Source organism: Stegodyphus dumicola, chromosome 6, assembly GCF_044657685.1.
Source record: "Stegodyphus dumicola isolate Sdum_Otavi_A_Nest chromosome 6, ASM4465768v1".
Taxonomy (NCBI): domain Eukaryota; kingdom Metazoa; phylum Arthropoda; class Arachnida; order Araneae; family Eresidae; genus Stegodyphus; species Stegodyphus dumicola.
Window position 1 is genome coordinate 132,230,123 of NC_140773.1, and position 17,606 is coordinate 132,247,728.

The following is a 17,606-nucleotide window of genomic DNA, read 5'->3' on the forward strand; positions in this document are numbered from 1 at the left end:
TAGAATGTTCTCCATTCGTCTATGGGATATTGCCAATTTTGTTGCCAGATGTCGCCAAATGGGCGATTTCGCACCTAATATGACAATCCTGCCTTCCCTTACCATTTTCTGGAAAGCCTAAACCTGCTTTGCGGGAAACCTATCTTACCGCGGTTGGGCATTCCATAACATTATTGTTATTTTTTTTTTGTTTGTTATTCTTAAAGCATACAGGATTAAAAATCATAAGCATAAAATGTGCCTTGCCAAGATTTCTCTGTTAGAACCTTTAGAATCTTTTCAACATATATGTTATCCTAGTTTATTTGATATAATTGTTAGTAATAAATAATATATTAAATTTAGTAATTGGACTTTTGGGACTATAAAAAATGTATTATGCATTCAGATGTCCTGTGTTAAATTATTGAATTACTGCTGCTAAGAACAAAACTATAAATGAAATTACTATAAATGAAAAAACGAAGGCCGTATTCCAATTCCATTAAAAAAATTCACTTATCATTAAATTATTTTGAACTCTCTGTATGCACAATATTTTCTGAAAATTTATAAATACATATGTTGACTAATTGAAATTAAAAAAAAAGTATTAAGCATTTATATTGCGTTAGGATTTTATTTCCGTTAGGCTAAAGCTAATTTAATGTATTAATTCGGATAATTTAAAAATGTCATCGACTAGCTATAAGTGACTCATATGAGCCCTTGAAGATCTTAAAGACATCTTGCTGTAAGCTCTTCTCTAAGATTTTGAAACCAAGAGAAAAAAAATTCTTCATTAAGCCAATGGCATTATTTCATAATGATCTTCACAGTTTTTTTTTAATGTGTCTTCAGTGAAGCCATTAAATTGTTTTAGAATATAAAAAAGTTCTTTTCTCTTACTGGTGAATAGCTCTATAATTTTATATCACGCACGAATGTACATTACTCCTTCATTCACTGACTGATCGCTATAAAAACACAATAGCTAAGAATGAAAAAAATTAAACATTTGGTAAAAATTTCATCATCTTTCATTTGATGCGTAACATTGACAAAACATGATTAATGAGATGTATTCTTAAATGAGAAATATAGCAGTTCAATTCATAATTGTTTCACAAGGGGAAAAAATGGGAATATTTACCAACATTTCAAAAAATTATATAAGAGAGCTGATCATATATATATATTATTAATTGAAGACAGTGCTTCAACATTACAAAGTAATATTTGTTTTTCAACACGGCATCGATGCCATCGATGGTTCTTAACACTTCAACATCGTAAACAAAACTAACATTCTTCTATAGAAGAGAAACACTTTATAACGGCTATACAATCAACCGTTTGCAGGATTTTTCAATAACATTGCTTGCTACTGTTGTTTAAATACTTTGCGAAAAAGTATATTTTATCATTGATGCAGAACACCTCACTATATTTTTCATGTACTTAAGAAAAATAATTGGAAGTTATAAAACAATACGTCATGAAAAAGTACAGAAGTGTTTCAGATTGAAAGCTAATTCCTTTAAAAGGTTTGAAAAGAGTTTTGAACTAATATTTTGTTGGGTTACGTATGGATGATCTCAATTCATTTAATATGTCCTTTTTTCAGCAGACAGAGGATAGTAATAATTTTCTCAGGACATTTGAAAATAAGTTTGATTTTTCTTAACAGGTCATGGTAAAGACCATCTAGTTTAACAATATCTCTCTGCTCAAAACGTTTGCTAAGTATGGTTGTAGGTGGATTCTGCTTGATATGTAAAAAGTAGTTATTTAGTTACATTTGGAGTAAGATCAATCCGAATACGTACTCGAGATTCAATAAATTACATTTTAAACTTTATTAGATAAAGCCTTTGTTTTTCCCTAAGAATGGAAAATATAGTGCTCAAAACAATTAAGGGATGTTATCATTTGAATATAACCTGAGGATAAGGAAATGTTTTGGTGACTAATAAGTCATCCATTGTTTAAAAACTGGAAAATTTATGTTTGGGAAGCGTTTTTAGTGCATGTGTCTCGAAGCTTGTCCATATTTTATCACGGCCCCAAAGCGTAATGTATAACTGGCAGTTTTTCATAAATGAACCCAGAAGTCCTTCTCTTTTAACGTCCCAGCACGAAATGATCCCGCTTTCCGCCTTCCAATACGCCTTCGAATATAACCCTTTAACATCGGTTGATCACGGTTTTGGACACAACTTCCAGTGGAAGACTTTCGCGTCATGCTCTGACAGATCAGCACGTAAAGTCTGAAAACGACGTCTTAAAACACTCTGTACATGAATTGTGCGCCCACCAGCGGCAGAGCGGTGGCAAGTTGCTGTACACTGGTAGTTCGGTCCGAGGTTCGAATGCCGCGAACGGGCTGGCTGCATGGGCATTTTCGTGGTTTTCCTCATGTGTAACATGTAAACGAAGTCCTCCACGAAGGCATACCTGCCCTTAGGCAAATAGCCCTAGTGTGTTTTGCCATAGTTAAATAAACCAAACCAAACCATGAATTGTGCAATTATATCTCTGCAAAATTCTCCTTGAAAGCAACCATACAGTAGTACAGTGTTTTGAGATATATTAAGATAGTGACATTTATCAATGATAAGAAGTTCTTAACATCAAGATAAACATCAATGTCATGTAAATCTCTCTTGACTGATTACACTTTGTGCATTTAATCTGAGCTTTTGACTTTCATATTGTCAATCTAGTAATTAACTAAAATCCTTTTTTGTTTCTTATGGTAGCTTCTTTTACTTAAGGGTGTCAATTAATAGGGAATCGAATGAATGAAACGAAGCAAACTTCTTGCAATATTTATTGTGAAAATGTTGAATGCAGAAAATTTACTTTTTATGATGACTGATTGTTGTATCTTCTAGAAAGGCAAAATTATTATCACTGAAAATTAAACTTTCGTTGTATTTGGATTATTTATTTCTTTACGAGACGACAAACGATTTTTATTAGAAATTATTTATTATTATCATTATTTATTTATTTATTTGAGGAAGAGTTTTTATTCGGAAAAGTTTTCTTTTAACAAGCCGGTTAATGCACAAATGCATACTTCCTGATTGTTCATAAATTTTCATCTTGCTCGAAGATCTGTAAATATATATGTAATAAAAGTACAATTTTCTTACTAAAAAGTACTTTCGTTATATAGAATTTGATTTAAATGTTATGTAATTAAGGAGCAAGACGTGATAGCTTCATCATAATCAACCCATTTTGTAACTACCTACTTGTTCTTGACTATTTCTACACTTATCTTTGATTCTTTTCTTTAAGATCACAAAATATAGCACGCTGTAGAAGGAAATTAAAGGTCTGTCTTCATTTCCTTTAATTTCATTAAAAATTATCATGAGTAACAACGCACGAATGTTCGAATGCCAAATCTACTATTCTGCTACAATTTTGTTAGAAATCGGTACTGTTTGTGCTCTGAGAATATCGTACTTCTCCCTTCTTCCTAATTAGTACTTGCTGTTTCTAATTGGATCCATATGTTAACGAGATTCTAATACTTCAGTTACGAAATCCTGTCTTAATTAAATACTAAACTGCATAAATTTAATTACTCGCGTTAGAACAACTGCGTATTTCAAGAAATTACCTCTTAAAATTGAATTATAGGAGCAATACTGAATAAATATATTTTGTTGTTCCTCGTGAAGTATCATAAAGTGATGATCTATAGCAGTGAGGAAACTTCATGGAAAAATAATAAGTACTTGCAATGGCTGCAATTGCAAAAATAACTTAAATGAATGATCTCCTAATTTCTTCATAATACAAACTTGATGCTGAGAAAGAATCCAAGACTTCTATATTACAGTTCTGTATCTGAAGCTTTATAGTTCTAATTTAAAAAGACTAATTGTCTTTAGCAAGTGTCTCTTTTATAAATTAACTAGATTGAAATAACAAATGTCAAATAATGCATGCGAAAATCGTAACCTATTTCATTTGTTTTCGGTTACAATATAGAAGTAAATTTAGTATTGTAAATAGTATTAACACGACATAAAACTTAATATCTAAAAGAAACGTTTCATGTGATATACTCTGGATAGAATTATTTCTGAATATTTTAGAATTTTGTTTTAATTCAAACCTTTAAGCTGTGGTTTTAAATAATTTAGAAATATTTCATTTGAAAGCTTTCTTCAAAGGTAACCATTAAAGGGAGGAAATTACTTAAGGTAGTTTTACAGGCTTGGCTTAGAAATCGATTTTACGACGTTGATTTGTAGAGACATTAGGTTATTTCGAAGCAAAGGAGATGAATAATGAGCAATTCCCTCGCGGGACTCGAACCCACGGACCTCTCGAATACGCGCCGAGAATGCTAACCACTACACCACAAACGCATCCTAAGAAAGCGGGAGAGAAATCTCCCCCCCTTTTTAACGGCGATTGGGGATTAGGGACCAGTCGCCAAATCCTGTTGTTGGAGAATCATCATCTATCACCATTTCAGTTCGGGCGCAGCTGAAGAGACATTAAGAAGCAGGAGAGATGAAAAATGAGATGCCTTTGCCAGGACTCGAACCACGGGATTTTCGAATAAGCGTCGAGCGTGCATGCTAAGAACCACGAAGGCGGGAGAAACACTTTATAGGCTCTTTTCAAAAAGAATGCAATTCGACTACTTCGTTTTTAAATTTTATTCTTTATTTTATAATCGCAGTCTTTTGTTCCAAAATCTAATTTCGTGCTATACATAAATACCAATACTATTAATGATATTTGTTTCCGCTAATGCTAAAAAGCATTAATGATATTGTATTTAAAGATATTTTAAGTGCATATATGGAATTTATATGGAGATGAATTTATAATATATCATATATATGATATATTTGTAATCAATCTGTATCATAAAAGTGTACAGCGTGCGTGCAGGTAAAACTCAGAAACTAGTCCTGGTACGATCAAGGGAGTTATATGGTATAGTAGCCCAATATGCCCCATCTCTGAAGAAGGTTCCCGTTTTTACCTTAAGGGCATGCTTTTGAAGATATAATGGCTGGAAATTTCGTACTCTAGAAATTTCTAGAACAGTCCAGAACATTCGAGAGCATTCAACAACATTCCATAACATCCTGGAACTTTCTGGAAGTTTGTTTAATGTTCGGGAATAGTCTGGACCGTTCGAGGACATTCCGGAACATCCCAGATCATTGTGGACCATTGCAGAACACTTCCGAATACTATGGAAATTTCTGAAACATTGCGGACCATTCGAAACCTTTTGGATTGAGACGAGAAATAATCCAAGATGTACAGAGGATCTTACACAAGTAAATCAACTTATTCACATATTTAAAACAGCACTATAACGAATAATTTCTAATGACTGTAAAGTTATAATTCGAGCCGACAAGAGACCGGCTGGAGAACACGAACGTTGATTTAATGCACCTTAGATAGCCGAGGTAATTGTGGACAATGAAAACACAAGCCGTGACACAATTGTACAACGAAGAAGAGAAGGACTACAACGCATTGTAGAGACACACCGTTTAGTATATGATACATTCCAAGATCCAATAACATTTCTACTCGGATAAAAAGAATAATATTTAAATGCGAATCAAATGGTAAACATTGAAGAAAGTGTTAACTTCCCTACAAAATTTTCAAACTCTTTGCAAGTACCATGAATGCCATTACACTGCCTTCGACTGAAAATTGTATCTCCGATGATACTAATCAGAAATCTCAAGTCACCGAAAGTATGTAATGGAGCAAGGATGATCTTTAAACAGCTATCGAATAACATCATCGAAGCCAAACTTATGACTGGGAACAACAAAGAACACACAGTATTTATCCCCAGAGTACCACTGCTATCTACTGAACTTCCATTCCAATTTAAACGACTACAATTTCCAATCAAATTAGTTCATAATTTTACAATCAACAAACTTTAAAACATTGCGGCATCAACCTCAAAGACGCTTGCTTTTCTCACGACCAGCTATACGTAGCTTGCTCTCGAGTAGGAAATTAAAAAAAAAAAAAAAAAAAAAAAAAAATGAACATATATACTCCGGATAACAAAATGAAAAATGTTGTTTATAAACAAGTACTGTAAATAGTCAGAATATGTTAGTATGTATATCGTTAGAATAAAACTTAACATTTCTACTCGGATATATTTTCAAGTTCATCCTTTTATTCCAACTACCACATAATTTCGTATCAACTCCCTGGGCAATGCCGGATAGCCCAGTTAGTATATATACATACATATATATATCTTATGTGAGGAAAAAGATAGGGAAAATTTAAGATGTCATAATGTTAAAATTGAAAAATTTATTGCAATCAAAATTGGAAGTATAAACCTTTTGTAAATGAAGTTAAAATTTGTTTAAAGAGTGGAGTAATAGTTAAAATTAGAAAATAAATGAAAAAAATAATAAATTACTCACTCCTGTTTAACGCTTCAAACAAAAGTTGTCATGGGATAAGTATTTAAACATTAAACTGGGTCGATTAACGACGGCTGAAAAACATGTTTTGTTCCTCTCGACATTGTAAGTCTCATAACCGTTGTAAATTAATTTCGTTTACGAAATATTATTTCTCAGATAGTCAGTCTCAGATTGTTGAAAAGTCATTGCTACATGTTACTCTTCACTCTCTGAATTAAAATTACAGTAAATATATTTTAAAAAAATCAAATTAAGAGAAAATTGAGCAAAATAAAGGAATAAAATTAAAACATATAAATTAACAAATTATAATAAACAGAAAGGAAAGCTTTTGAACTGCACATAAAAAAACCGAAAACATTATTCATATGAATTATGAAACATTTTAGAAGTAATCAAACTTACAAGTAAAAAAAAGAGCTGTCTCTTAAACTTGAATATATATATATTCAAAAAAGTAAAAGTAAATTAAAAAGCCTATGACTTGCGCTAAAGCTGCAAAGTAAAAATACAATAACTCATAATAATCTCTACATATAATACAAGCAAGAGTCTGTGTGTCTTTCGTTCGTGCTGCGCGTAAGCTAATAGACCCACGGCTATGAAATTTGGTATATAGGTGCATCTAGACAAGAACCAGTGCACCTAGAAGCGATTTTCTCAAAATTCGAATCAATTTTTTTTTACTTTATCTTTTCGATTTTGAATAATTTCATTTTTTTAGAAATGTGATTTTGGCAACATTTTTTCATTCAGTTATATGCTGAACTGCTGACTATTGAAAATCAGCACTGTTGCCACTTCGAAAAATTAGGGCGATAATTCTCTACAGTTTTTTAATTTAATGTTTCTCTTGGATACTTGACGTTTGTTGAAAGAAGGCAACGGGAAGTTGGTTAATTTATTTATTAGGATAATTAACATTTGTATTAAGGAGTATTGCTTATTTTATTGTAATTTTGTTATATGCAAGACTTTTTTTTATGAAGTTGTTTAGCAGAGTAAAACTCTGCGCTTTCTAAATTTAAGGTTTGGTGTTCCCTTCAGGCACTTTTCCGGTACGTGTAAAAGCCAGACGAAGGCTGGCCGCATAGCTGCTAGTTTATAATAAAAAACTTTCCATATACCATCTCCAAGGAACACAAATTCAATTTAAAACCATGAATGAAAAGTTTTTAGTTGGAATTTAAATTTACTAATTTTTTACTTTTAAATTTGGCATTTTTGCGATTAAACATTTTTTTAGCAGATTGTAATTTTTAAACTTGTAATTTAAAAACATTATTTGATATTTTCTGTTACAGAACAAAATGTTTTAAAAAGCTTTCAAAGAAAGGTATATGCATCAGTTTGGTACCGAAAGGGAGAAAGCATATTCGTATCATTAGCTCATTTTGGTTGCGACCAAAGTTTTCTACACGTCAAAATACTTCTTATGCTAATTATTTCAATAACTAAAGAACGAAATTTAAGCCATCTAGTCGGGATAGTGGTTAGTGATTCTGACTACTTTACCGAAAGGCCTGAGTTCGAATCTCGGAGAAGGCATGGATATTTGTAAATGTATAGTGTCTGTGCGGCATGGGTGCACTCTAAATATGCGGTGAGCAAAAAGTCTTCTTGAAAGGTTGTGGTTATATATTATATTATGCTATGTAAAAGGCCACCTATTATTTAAATATATATTTATAAGTAAAGGGGCCACCTATTATTTAAATATATATTTATAAGTAAAGGGGCCACCTATTATTTAAATATATATTTATAAGTAAAGGGGTCACCTATTATTTACCTTAAGTACCTAGTTATTGGACCCACACACTAACTAGAAAACCAACTACCTTCCGGTATCCTCGAGTCGGGTAACTCAAGCCAATAACTGCAAATATTGTCATCGTTTAGAGCTTCAATGGCTGAACTACCTTTTAGTATTAAGTTTTTCGTCTGGCAGTCGAAAATTAAGAAACTCCTTCAATTAATTTTTATACCAAAGCAGGGAACTCCCAGCAGGAATTTTATGGCAAAAATATAACTTTGAGATATTTTTTATGCACCTAAGAATTGTATAACTTTTATAGTAAAATAAAAAGCAGGAACCTTTGCATATATGGCGATAGTTTTTAACCGCGGACTTTCGTTTTAGTGTATAAGCCAGTTTCCCTTAGAAAGTTCTCCACGAAGGCATCCCTCCCTTAGGCAGATAGCCCTCGAGGCTTTGCCATAATCACACACACACACGTTTTAGTGTATAGAGCAGCGATCGGCAATCGATGGTCCACGGACGACTGATTGGCGATCACCACTAGTGGTCCGTGGACGTTTTCAAGTTTTCAAAACGTTTCAAAATGTTTCACGAACCACTGGTGATTAAATTGAAATTAATCTAGATAATTACTGAGAGAATTAGATTTTTGTAGCGCAGTTTGCGTGAGATGAGATCACGTGATATGAACCTGCGGATGAAGCTGGTGAACCATGAAGGCATAGTAAATTCTTAAATTAATGTCTTTTTACAAATTTATAGTCTTTATTTACTGGTTTTTTATAAAATTTTAAACGATATTAAATGCCTTCAGAATAAAAAAAAATCTTAGACCTAACATATGTTAACATTTGTCATGTGTATACTGTATGTTGTCGCCAATAAAGTTTGCTCGGCGAAATTTGCGCCGGCGAAACGGAAAAGTACCAAATATTCCCATCTGATTCGAAACTATTGATCTGCGCTACAATTAAACTGTATTTTTTAAAAACTAAAATTAATATAAAAAATGACCAATTTTTTAAAACTTTTATTTGCAAATGTAATCAAAAAATATTTAAGATCTGGTCATTTAACGTTAAATAATGCTAAATTCTGATGTCATTTCAAGGTATTTTGTTCGAATTTCATTTTATGAATTCACACTATAAGTCATATTAATTTATTTACTTATTTAGCACTCAGAGGCCATGTAGATGTGACCACAGAAACATAGTAATTTGAGACACAATAACACACCGAACAAATACTAATTCAGAAGTCAAGCAACAAAAATCAGCGTTATAATTTCAGAATTTTGACAGGACTAGTTTCGATGGTTTTACCGAACCACCATCCTCAGCTGCAAAACCGCAAATGAACAAGATAGGAAATAATGATTAGATAAGATAAGAAATCCTGGACAAGAATAAGCAAGTGGCACCATCTGTTGATAAACCAGAACTAAAACATAATTTCATTAAAGGCCGAAGGCAAAGTTGGATTGGAATTAAGATCGTTAACTAGAACAGAAAGATTTGTTTGAATGTGAAATGCGTCTAGAAAATCCAGTTTTTCAATGGAAGATGTTTTTGAATAATTTTGTCAGCAGAAAAATTGAAAGTGTGATTTTCGGACCAACAATGTTGAGCAACAGAAGACTTCTGTGTTTCCTTTTTTCTAACATATGCCTCATGTTCCTTGACGCGAAATTTTAAGGCTCTCTTAGTTTAGCCAATGTAAATTAAACCACACTGGCAAGGAATCCTATAAATACCCCAGGAATTCATATCCGGAATGGGGTCCTTGAGTATAGAAGTTGGAATTTTATTGATGGGAGAAAAAACAACCCGAAAGTTAAATTTCTGCAAAATATGTGCAACTTTATAGCTAATTGATGGAAAGAAGGGAATGACAACAGAATTTTTATAATCTCCTAAAACAAGAGCTGGCCTTTTAGTGTGTTGAGATGAGAATTTTTTAAGTGCTTGATTAATAATGTTGGGTGAAAAGCCTCTGTGAATAGCTATTGCTTTAAATAATTTAGTTCTTCATCAAGGGATAGTTTGGAGGAGCAAACTTGAAGAGCACGGAAAACATAGGAATAAAATGAAGCTAACTTTTGTTTAGTCGGATGACATGATTTAAAGTGTGGTGGAAGGCAAACCGATGAAGGTTACGGTAAACCGTAGTACTGAAGTTGGATGTGTTACGTGTGACCAGAATGAAAGAGAATTGCAAGTCTCTTTTGATCTTGAGACTTGCAATTCTCCTGGGAAGATCCTGAATTGTAGAATGTTAATTAAAGGTTGCTTGTTCGTATAGGGCACAGATTACCATCTTCACGAATGTGTCGAGGATAGACGAAAAGGAAAGTGCCTGGTGTGGTCATGCTGCAAAATACAGTCATAGATGAATGAAAGGGTCAACTAAGGAAATTTAATAGCGTTTTTCAGGGAGAATCAGTGGCAATTGCGCAAGCAATCCGCTACCTGCAATCCCACCACTCCCGCAACGCTACAATAAAGTCAGACAGTCTTTCTTCACTATACGCAATAGGAAACCCTGACCACACATCCGGTATTATATAGGGAATACAGGTAGATCTGCGAAAAAATTCCCAACTCCATACAAGTGTTAAATGAATCAAAGCGCATGCCGGCAACCTTGGCAATTAGTTGGCTGACCATCTGGCCAAAGAAGCTGCCACAGGACCAACAACTCAACAAATCAACATCCCATGGCCAGTATCGTACCTGAAAAGAACACTGCGCTTAAAGGCAATCGGGAAATGGCAGCAGACATGGGATAACAGCGATAACGGCCGACGGACTTATTACCGTGTCAGCTACGTGGACACAATCAAACATTTTGCAAATGTGCCAGTAGTAACCGGAGGTAACCGCGCTACGGAAGTGACGTCACAGAAAAGGGGCGTGGCTTGGATCACGTGACCGGAAGTGCCGCCATGTTGTTGAGTGGTTTCGAAGTGGAAGTGTTTGTTTGAAAGTGGAAGTAGGAGTGAATAGAAATTTCAGAATTTAAGTTTTTTGGAAGTTTCATTTTTATTCTGTGGCATCGACACTATTTTTTTATGTTCATGGCAACGAACTCTTGAACTACGTGTTTGGAATGACATCACTTTTAATTTATTATTTTTAATTATTTGACATGTGATTAATGTTATTTTGTTATTTGATTAATTTTTAATACGTCATTAATTTTAACTTTTTAATTATTAACTATTTAGTACATCATTATTTTACTTATTACCTTTAATGAATTTTTGTGGAAATTAATATTATTTTCCCTGAATTTTAAAAGTAACTCCACTGCTGGGATTCGAACTCGCTATCTCTGGGATGGGAGTCTAGCGCTTTACCGCTCGGCTACCCTGTCCTCTTATCAGACTTGTTATTTGAAACTCTCTTTGTCCCTTTGAGTTTTTGCACCATTGATGACATAAGGCTGAAAGTCTGTGCATGCGCTTTGACATGAAAACCGCGTCACACATTTGTTTTTACACGACGGCTAGGATTTCTTTTGGCTTCTTAATCATTACTTTATTCATTGCTGTTTTAAATGTAAGATTTTCCCACGGTTTAATTTTTTATTATTAAGATATTTTTAATTGTTTTCAATTTTCATCTCATTCTTACTTTTTTAAGTTATTAGTTAATTTATTAATTTTTATTTTATTTTTTTCCCTTTCCCAAACATAAATCTTACTTTTAACTTCAACAAAAGTGAATTTAAATTTTCTTTTTACTTTTTATCTTGCAAAGTTTATTTTTTTTTTATATTTAATTTTCTTTTTGGTTTTACAAAAGTAATATTTATTTTTACGAATTGAATTTTTCCTTTTCACTTTTTTATTTTGCAAAAGTTTTTTTTTTTTTTTTTCCAAAATTTTTCCTTTTTGTATTTTTACTTTATTTTAATTTTTTGTTTAACTTTCTTTTTGGTTTTACTAAAGTAATATTTTTATTTACGAATTGAATTTTTCTTTTTCACTTTTTTATTTTGCAAAAGTTTTTTTTTTTTCCAAAAATTTATTCCTTTTCGTATTTTTACTTTACTTTATTTTAATTTTTTGTTTAAACTTTTTTTTTTGGTTTTACAAAAGAAATATTTATTTTTCCAAATTTAATTTTCCTTTCCGCTTTTTATTTTAAAAAAAGTTGTTACTACATTTTCAACTTAATTTTTTTTACAAAAGTAATATTTAGTTTCATAATTTTAATTTTTTTCAGTTTTTTGTTTACACAAATGTTTTTTTGTTACATTTTTATTTTACCCTTAACTTTTTTCCCTTGTTTTAAATACAATACGATGTTACATTTCCATTTCTCCAAAAGTAAACTTACCTACATTTCTGTGTCTTTGAAATTTTAAGCTGGAATTTACATGCATATAACTTCACTAGATAATATTTTCTGTAACATTAAGCCAATATACACAATGCTCTTTCTATATAGCTTAACTGGAATACTACATTTCTTACTTTTTTTACTACTAAGTTGGAGATACTCAGAACTTTTCCTTCTAATGCATTGTACTAACTATTAATGCCTGTATTAACGTTTTTGGCCAACTATACAAAACTTTGTTGATTCCCTTTTACACGTCTTACTTTTATTCAAAGGATTCACCAAACTATGTCTGACAAATGTAATTTTTACACTTTCCATTTACACATTTACCCTTATATTTAACTTATAAAACATATTCATGCTGTATTTCTGATTCCTTTTTCCCACAATAAATACAGACTTACACATGTTTCTTTATTGTAAGACCTACTGACTTCAAATAAATCTTATAAGGAGCAATAAATTTTCATGGTATGAAGCCCACTCAAACCAATGCATGGAACATTTCTACCCAGTTAAGTTTAGATACATACCAATAGTACTTCATTTCTTCTTATTTTACTCTACAGACATTTATACATATATATTCAGAACACTCCCTTTTATTCAGTAAGATTCATTTATACTACTAACACAAATTTTGCTAACTCTTTGAAATATTTTACAAAAATATCTTGTATTTTCTTGCACACATCCTACTTAAATCACCAAACATACACTGAACCTTGATTTTTTCCTTCATGTGAAAACGTCACTCGGATTCTTAATATGATTCCAACATTTATCGCAGAACTTTATAAACACTACTCTATTTGAACTTATCACAGCCTAACTCTCTTAACAAGGTACAGAAGATTGAATTATATTTTAACTACAGAGAAGAATATCCACATTGTAACGTATTATTTTAAATTTGAATTATAGTCACATTTTGTGAAGGAGAACTTAATGTCTATAATACACATGGAATTAATATTCAGCCATGGAAATGAAACTTTATCGCCTTTTTCCCAATTTGGAATATAAAAATTTGTTAACTTGGAATATTTTTAACGTATTTATTGTAACTTAACTGAAAAAGATCCATATTTCACATTGTCAGTAATTTATTTAGCACTGAACTCTTACAGCCTTTTGAGAACGAAATTTAATTTATCATACCTGACAAATGACTCCTACATAGTTATGATACATTACACGAAATATCGAGTAGAGTTCCAAATAATGATCTAACATAGTTATTAACATGACCTAACACAAATAATTTTAAGATAGAAATTTCAAACTGACATTGCTTAATAATGAACTTTTACAGCTTTTTCGACATTTAACTTCTCATAGATAATAAATAAAATTACACACAAATAATTATACAAAATAGGTAATAATGACAGAAAGTCCGTATAATGATCTACTATAGTCACCAACTTTAAAAATTTTAACGCATTTTTAATATGTCATAAGAAAGACCATACTTTTTTTGAAAAGCATTATTTTAATTAAACATTGCAACCACGCAGTCCTGCGCACATGTATAACATTTTTTATTTATCATAAGCATGACACATAATAAGTAAATAAAATTTTCACAAAGTACGAAACACATTTCTCTTTTAACTGAACTGTACTCTTACGAAAAATGCAGTATGGAATGCTTAGAACACTCAGGGCCACAGTTCCTCATTTCCCCACGCATTGACCAAATCACCAAAATATACATGTACTTTAAAATCAGTTAAACAATTTCAAATGTTAGTATTGAAAGAGGAATACTTCAAAAATTAGATGAAAGAAAGGTACACAATGAAAACTTGAGTGAAAAATACACAAAAGCATGTAAGGACCGAGAAAAAGATGTATTCGTGGAGAACTTTTTTAAGATAAATTTGCTCTATTTTTTGCACATGGGTTACATTTTGCATTTTAGATTAAGGAAACATTCAAGATAATTCCTGTATAACTAGGGATTTTCACATGTTAGTAATGCAATTTATTAGAACTGTCACAGATATATAGGACAATTATGCCATTTCCAAGGAAAACAATTTTCCCAAGCCAGACTTTAACAGTGAAATATAAAAGGAAATAAAAATATCCCATATTTCAAACAAAATTAGTATCTGAGTATGCAAAAACATGAACAAGAAACGAATATTTTTTCTGAAAATGTTCCGAATGGTTTAAGTCAGGACTAGTTTCATGAACAGAGCATGAAAAATAATGATGAATTTTTAATTTTATTTTGTCTGTAGTACATTTACTTATGCTAAAATCTTCCATTTTGGTTGACTGTACTTTACATTCAGACCTAAGTTGATAAATCAGAGTGATTTTGTGTTTTAAAGCTTCAAATTCAGAAATACTACAACTCAAAAGCAAAAAGATTAAAACGACAAGAGAATATACTGCAAGCAAGCGAACGTGATAAATGATTTTTTGGCCTGAATTTCATGAATTCATAGATAGGGTGCAAAATTTTAATGCACTGTATATGAACTATTTTTCAAATGTATTACGATCACCAACTTTACATAGACTTTAAGTAAACATTTCATGTTAATTTACCATTTTTTCCTGAGATTTATCTATGTATTTACTAAATTTTTGCATTTTGTTCATAAATATAATAACAAAAGGACATAAGAGAACATTTGTTTCTTGAAAATGTCCATAATTTTACCCAACTGTTATTTCTTTCATAGCTTTGATGTAACCTATTAAACACATAGTTATCTTGTATTGACCAGACAGCCGTTGGTCTTGCCAATGTCTGAGGGAAGTCACAAAGCTAGAGAATTTAAGTAATATTTTACCAGTACGGAGAACTTCTTACGGCGTTTTCGATGAAAATTGACCGAATTTAGTAGTTCATTACTAACCTAGGAGCCTTTAACTATTTTTTTTTATTCGAAAAAAACACACCAGAAATTATCATCAAGATTTTCCATACAGATATATTGTACTACTTTTCATGCCATTACATTTCAAATGAAATTTGATTCATTGTCAGATAGTTAAATGTTTGTTATTTTTTCGCATACGAATGCATTTTCGTGTCTCACATCCGCTCATTACATATGATTTAACAAAATTACGAACAAGTTAGAAGTTAAATGAATATTTCCTGAAATACTGTACATTTCATTCCGGAAAGTTTACATGAGTACCTTCATTTCGAAGCCCCTAATGTTTCTTTTCCTGAATTCAAAGTTTTTCAGTTTTGACAGAAGTTATTTGTAAGTGGCTGTGATGTGTTCGTGTTTTCATAAACCGTTTTTGTGAAACACCCTATTGGTAACCTTTAGAACAGTTTAAATATTACCATTTTTTACCTTACTGCCACTGCAAATCATTGAATTTTCAAATATTTTCCTTTTTTATCGTTTACAGTGCCTCGTAAAGTCTTGAGAACAAATTTTTACTAAATACTTATATCATTCGATTTAATAATTTTGTTACACGTTTGGAAGATTTAACTTCACTATCACGCTAAACCAGAAGTTAAGAAAAGAAATGTAATTGTTATCTTAGTATTTATTCTATGGGGATAGATTAATTTTCTCTGACATTGACGTATTCGTATGTAGATAATAGAGACTTTTAACCCAGCTCATACAGACTTGGAATATTTTCTCTAAGTCACCACGATGACAGACTTGCATTGTCATAGACGTTTTTCTCGTGAAATATATTTCTTTCTTAAAAGTTTATATACTAATTTCTTTAGAAACATGTCTAAGAAAATACCTCATCTTCATAAGAAACATCAGATTTGATTTAAATTAATAATAAAATAAGAATCATTAATTTGTAAATATATTTCTCTTTGACTCAAAAGTTTCTTTATCATATTCGAAATGAACAATTAATTGTACATAACTAATATATTGTATTGATGAACCAGAGTTATATTTTACCTTACTACATTATATTTCAAAGTGAATGTGTTTTATTGCATATTTTAATAAAATCTTAAAAGCTTAAATGAGTGTTTCATTACAAAATTTGTACTTTCTAACTTCATTCTACTGAAACGAAAACATTCATAACTTATTAAGAAAAAGTTTTACATATTATACTTTTTGATTAATTTTCATACCACAGTATTATCTTTGAAAATTTGTTTCCTAATCCACTGCTAATATATTACTAATTTTCGCTCTTTCAATACACTTCGTACGTGATAAAAAAACTCAGTTTAGAAACTTTTTTCCTTAACGCCTTGTATTGCATTGCTGAACCGGGGCCATGCTTTCATTTTTATTACATATCATGCGAATATTTAAAAAAAAGCATATTTTTTCCTTCTGTTAGCACAATTTTAACCAGCATTTTACTATTACAGAGACTTCTTTAGTAAAATTTCAAGGGTTAAATTGATCGTTTCATTATTAATTTTGAAGATTCTGGATATATCCTATTTAAAAGTTCATAACCGATTAGCAAAATAATTTATATATGTACTTTGTTGTCCTCTTGGTTAATTTTTAAAGCGTTTTTCAACTATAACACTTGATTTCTAGCGAAGTATCGAAATGATTATTTACTTTCCACTTTTTTCAAAGAATTTCGTAGACACATATGTTCAGTACAGAATATTTTCCTAACTTAAAAATATTATTACCAAAATAGAAAAATATGCAAAATTTTCCTAAAAATTTATATATTTGTTTTTTAAAAACATGTACACGAATATCCACATTTAATTACTTAATGTGTACTTTCCTATATCAGAACTAAAATTTCGAACGAAAATTTTTTAAATAATGTCATATTCCATAAAATTTATGTCTTTGTGATGTCATCGTCTTTTCGCAAACGTTTTGAGAGTAGACGTTTAGACATTTCGAAACTGTTTTCTCTTTGCTATTGGAAACTATTTTATCTTTGCTGTTGGTATATGCCAATGAATTCTGGATACTTTTTTCTCTTGGTTTATCTTCAGCTTATGAGTTATTTAAATACTTAAAAATATATTTGTAGATCTTTTATGTTGACACTCGTGATAGATTTTTTTTGGACGTTTTCGGAAAATGTATTTTATTC